Genomic DNA, 5,677 nt, shown 5'->3' with positions numbered 1-5,677 from the left:
CAACACTGCTTGAAGCAGTAATAGCAAATACTTGACAAAGAGGGAAACAAACACAAGTTTATGAAGTCAGTGGAAATGCAATTTTGCTGAAAAATGTCACTCCTTTTATTAATTTGATTTGTTTTAAAACTTTTCATTTATTTAAATGGTTGAAAAAATGATTTTCATTATTTATTTAAAAAGTGTCTAAATCTACCTGCCTCTTGGTAATAGAGAAAAAAAATCAGTCAACAGCTGTAAATCAGCCTCTGATCCTAAATCTATTTTTATGATTCCATGGGTTGTCGTAACCCTTGTGCTATCGTAGGCCCTTTATCATTGGGAGTTGGGTCATCTAGACCCACTAGACAGTGCTCTGAACCTTTTTTCTTCAATGATTTGTGATCTTCACTGGTGTCCATGGATTACATGAAATCTTTCCTCCTTTATCCACCTTTGTCATGGTAGGGAGAACACGTCAATGTAAGGGTGGGGTCATCTAAGATAGCACAAGGGTTAAAGGAGTGTTTGAAATTTTGTCCTGCTGCAGAACCCAAGTCATCTTGGATTTGATTTCAAGTGCATGGACAATTTGTCTTTTGACTATTTACAATACAAGTGTCATGATCTGCTTGGCGGGACAGACCAGACGCTGGAACCCAGAGAGAAACACAGGAGAGTTAACTGGCGAATAAAGGATTTTAATTTCCTGGACAGGGATCCGAGGGTGAGTATATTGAGAAGTGTCCGATGGCGAGATGATACTGGCGTGGTGACCGAGAGTAATGGCTTGGAGTTCTGGCGTGGCTTGAGGATCTTGACTTGGCTAAAGGCGTGGCGTGGCTGGAGGCTTGGATAGAAGGTGAGGATCAGACTGCTCTTGAGGAGGAAAGACCCAGGTGGACGCTCGTGGTTATTTGTCCTGTAGACAAGGCATAGAAGCGAGGTTAACATGGAACTTAAGTTCCTGCTCATGGACTCAAACAAATGACCGGGCTAAGCACCATAAGGGCAAACGAACTGGCGATGAATACTGGGACAGGATCTCCTTAAGAAGGCAGGTAGATGATGAGCTGAGTGTCCACAGCTGGGTCTAATCAAGAAGGTAGAGCAGAGAGGGGAGGGGGAGGCACCATGACAATAAGTCTGGTAAATTGGTAAATGGCGTATACTTATATAGCGCTTTTCTACCTACAAGGCCCAGACTGTAAAGGACTTTACAGTCACAGACCCATTCACCCAGTCACACACACATTCACACACTGATGGCGGCTCCGCTGCCGAACACTGGCGCCAACCTCCCACCAGAGGCAAGGTGGGGTTCAGTGTCTTGCCCAAGGACGCATCGCCTTATGGGCGTGCAAGGCGGGAATCGAACCTGCAATGTTACGATAATGGGTCGACCGCCCTACTGCTGCACTACGGCCGCCCCGTTATTGTTATTTATATGTGTGATCTGAATTTTGATGAAATACATAAAAGTTACCTTTGATATTAGTAATAATCAAAGAAAATAAACATGTTTTTTTCAATAGTTTAATATTTATTACCCCCAAAATCAAGACAATGATACATATAACCCCAAATAACAAAAATTGATCATGTCATTACATGCTACATGCAGTTCTGCCTGGTCACTTAGGGGTTCAATCATCCAGTCTCTGCTTCAGTTGGTCCCATACGTGCTCAATGGGGTTCAGGTCAGACCAAACCAAGCGAGGCACTTGTACTTCCCTGAAGTGGGATACGTCTTTGTATGAATGTATAATTGCTGATTACATGGTTTTGTGCATTATTTTTGACTGCTTGAAATAAAAAAATTCAAATCAAATCAATTCAGACAATTCTGGTACCATGTGGTGGAGGATTATCATCATCCATGAACAGAAAGTTGGCGGGGTGCTGGTGGAATTGGATGATGATGATGGTTCTATGATGTCTCTGAGGTAAGAACGTGTAGTGACTGGACTATCAACAAGAACCAATTGGGTTTTGCGCTGACTGGTGATGCCTGTCCAGACTGTTGCACCTCTTCCATCAAAGCGAACCCTAGGGACCATGTTGACCTCGATGTACACTCAGCTTGTCTTCTCCATCAACGCTGACAACCATTATTTCTGTGTGAGGTGACCCGACACTCATCAGTGAACAGGATGGTAGACCATTGCTGCATTGTTCAGGTCACATGTTCTTGTGTCCACTGCAAATTCAAAGCAGTGTCTTGGTGTCAGTGGAGTCACCTGCAAGTGTCATCCAGCATTCAAGTCAAAGATCAACCATTCACAAAGTCAGTTGTGAAGGGTTTGTCTGGATACCCTAGTGCCCATCACATCTGGGGGCAGAGCTATTTAGTATGGGTGTAACAACACAACTGCTGTACCGAACCGTTTCGGTACAGCAGTTTTGGTTCGGTCCACTTCTGCATTGTTTCGGCAAGTTTTTTCTTTTTTTCCCCGCATATGCATTGTAACGACCCAGCTTCTTTGCCGCGTTGACTGTCCTTGCCCCATACTTCACAAACAAACAGTCTCAGAGAGTAGACTGACAAGCTGATTGCTCACTCTCCTGTCTGTCATTTCAACCCATTTATTATGAACACACACGAACAGCGAAACAACATGAGCCTCACTTTTCAAAGCTCTCTCTGTGATGGTGAAGAATTCAACAAACAAGATTTCACACTTCCCATGAGTCTTAGTGGCTATAGGCGGGGCTAGCCCCCAGGTCGCCACTGTATTACAGTTTTTCTCCATTGGTTTGGCTCATTCCTTGAAACAGAAATTACATTGTCAAAACAACATGGACAAACCTCCAAACCATTTAACTGTTCACAACAGAATGGAATTTCTCATTAGTTTGATCAAATTGCAAATCTCTTAGTACATGTCTCAATGTCTCAGTACATCTTTCAATTGATTAAGTACAGGTAGCCTACATTTAGCACAATTTCCAAGTGAATAGATCTTGTTGATCTAAACTGATTGTTGATTCTCAATGGTTGTTCACTCCAAAATGAGTCAGCATCATTTCATTGTGTAAGTCATCACATGCACAATAATTTGTTCAATTGTCAAAATTAGTCAAGAACAAAATACCATGAATATGATACATGAATCCCTTGGAACATTTGAATTACTAATTACAGCAATTGACAGTCAGGTAAAACTAGAACTTGACCAACGAAGTCATAGTGCTCCTACCACCTTACTCTCCTTTCCTCAATCCTATTGAGGAGTTTTTAAAGTGTTTCTCTCTGTTTTTCTCCACTTGGAGGTGAAGAGTGTATGAGCATCTGGCTCAAGATCAGAGGTCCCTGCTCCATGCAATGGATGCTGCGTGTGAGGATATTACAGGAGATCAGTGTAGGGGATGGTTGCGACATGCACGCCGTTTCTTCCCTCGTTGCATCGCAAGGGAGATTATATGCTGTGATGTGGACGAAAATCTGTGGCCAGACATATAGCAGCGTGAGGATGGCCAGCAGGGTGACGATGATGGGAGAGGGAGAGTGAGGACAGCGACCAGTGAAGAACTGTTAGTTGTGAAACTCAAGATTATTTACAGCACTGGAGGCTGAATAACGTTTTCATTGTTTTTTGTTTGTGTTTATATTATAAAGTATATTATGCTGTATACATTTTGATGTATGAAAGTTAATTTATGTGTGTGAATGATAATGGTCAGAATTTCCTTTGCAGTGTGAGTGCAATGTATGCTGTTAAACCTAAGAGGCAAGTCTTACCCTAAAATCCTTTTTTCAGTTTTATACAAAATTGTATTCTGTTAGCTATACAGTACAGATACCATTGTCAATAAAGGACTGAGCTAAGACTGAAAGGTGGACATGAGGGATATTTCAATGGTCCTCTGCTATAGTGACAAAACATCTAATCATTTTGACTTGCAGTGCTTACACAACACCAAAGAGACAAAGTATTTTGGAGGCACTGACTGTTTAAATGAGATGGAAATTTAGTTTGACACATGAGTGAATTAATCTGGGTGAGATATGAGCTTTTGCAGGTGAACCATGCTGTTGTACATTATTTTGGCAAAAGCACCAAGAGTGTTGAGAACGTCCGGTCTGATCAAGAAATGAGCCAAATCAATTGAGAAGGATCTTTGCCATTTTGGTGGCACTGACTCTTTGCATGGGAAAGGAATTTAGTTTTGAAGCATGAGTGAACAGTTTTGGGAGATATATTAGATTTTGCAAGTTAGCTATTGTTATTAAGCAGATCACCTACATAGGTCAATTTTACTTAATGTTATGTAAAACCAATAAATGCATTTTGTAAGTAATTTTTTTCTGCCTTAGTTTTTGTACCGAAAATAGATAGATAGATAGATAGATAGATAGATAGATAGATAGATAGATAGATAGATAGATAGATAGATAGATAGATAGATAGATAGATAGATAGATAGATAGAAATTCTTTATTCATCTCCCAAGGGAAACATTCAGGTGTCCGGCAGCAAAAAACACACAGACACACACAATAAAATAATAGTTCATAAAACAGCAGTTCATATCAGGCAGATTTGTTAAACAGCAGTACCGAACCGAATTGTACCAAACCGAGCCCTATGAAATTCTGAATCGAACCAAATTGAGATTTTTGCGAATGGTTGTACCCCTACTGTTTAGATGATGGTCATGGTCTATCTCTGGTAGGGCAACAATCCTGGGTCTGTCACAAACTGTCAGTAGTTTTTTGGTTGAGCCCTGATGAGTAAGACACACTGAGTGAGACACACACAACATATTAAGACCATTATGTAGGAAAATACAAATCGAGGTGCATCTCCAACTCCAACACAATTACTCCCTATCCTAAAAAACTGTGAAGTGAAACACTTTGTATACGATATCCACTGATTTTTTTCACAACATCCCTAACGTATTGTGAGTAGTATAATCTTTTAAAACATGTAATTCATGGTTCCATCCGTTTTAGCCTTAATCTGCGAAGCAGCCCCACACCACCACAACACTACCACCATGCTTGACTATTAGTGTTCTTTAACTGATTAACTTTGGCAAATTAGATTTATACATTACAGGACATGCACTTTCTAAATAAGCAGTTAACCCTATGTCTCCGTAGACCTCAGATGATCTTTTTGATAATCAGATGTTTTTGTTGGTTTAGTCAAAAGTATTTGTGTTCATTTTTATTTTGCTAAGCAGGATCTTTTTGTTTGAAGTCATAATTGCTGAATCATGAACACAGATCCTAACTTGACAGGTGCTGTTCAAGGCCGCAGACTAGCGGGCCACAGTAAATGTAATTATGGGACTCTGGCGATCTGATAACCTGCCTGTCTGTCTCTCAGCACACCCGCATATTAACTGTGGCTCAGTGAACGTGGCTGGAAGCAAAGAAAAGTGTTTCTGTTGATCTTTAATATGGGGGGGGGGGGGGGGCATTTTTATCATCAGGCTTTGTATACTCCAGCTGTAGATATGTCTTAGTGGTGTTTCAGAGAAAATACTTTATAAAGAAAACAAATGTTAATTTATGAATGTTTATGTTATAAAATCTTTTTGCTACCAAAAGTGTTTTTTTAAAGCTATGAAGTTGAACCAATGAGGGAGTGACTCAGGTTTGCAGGGTGCCATGACAGACCTTAACGTTTCTCTCAGCTTCCCATCATGCAGCATGTTCTTTTTCTTGGATTAGGTTGCAGAGATT

General features: G+C 40.6%; 1 long non-coding RNA gene across 1 annotated transcript; it reads right to left on the bottom strand.

Moving 5' to 3' along the window:
- Nucleotides 1-664: 664 nt before the first annotated feature.
- On the bottom strand, nt 665-1,031 carry LOC110016627. Its single transcript, XR_002291944.1, has 2 exons — nt 984-1,031; nt 665-901 (listed from the first exon to the last, which is right to left on the bottom strand). It is a non-coding gene; the product is annotated as an uncharacterized LOC110016627 (long non-coding RNA).
- Between the last annotated feature and the right edge of the window lie 4,646 nt (nt 1,032-5,677).

The sequence above is a fragment of the Oryzias latipes genome, chromosome 16 (assembly GCF_002234675.1).
Source record: "Oryzias latipes chromosome 16, ASM223467v1".
Lineage (NCBI taxonomy): Eukaryota > Metazoa > Chordata > Actinopteri > Beloniformes > Adrianichthyidae > Oryzias > Oryzias latipes.
Note: the sequence above shows the minus strand (reverse complement) of the source record. Positions and strands in the feature narration are given on the sequence as shown.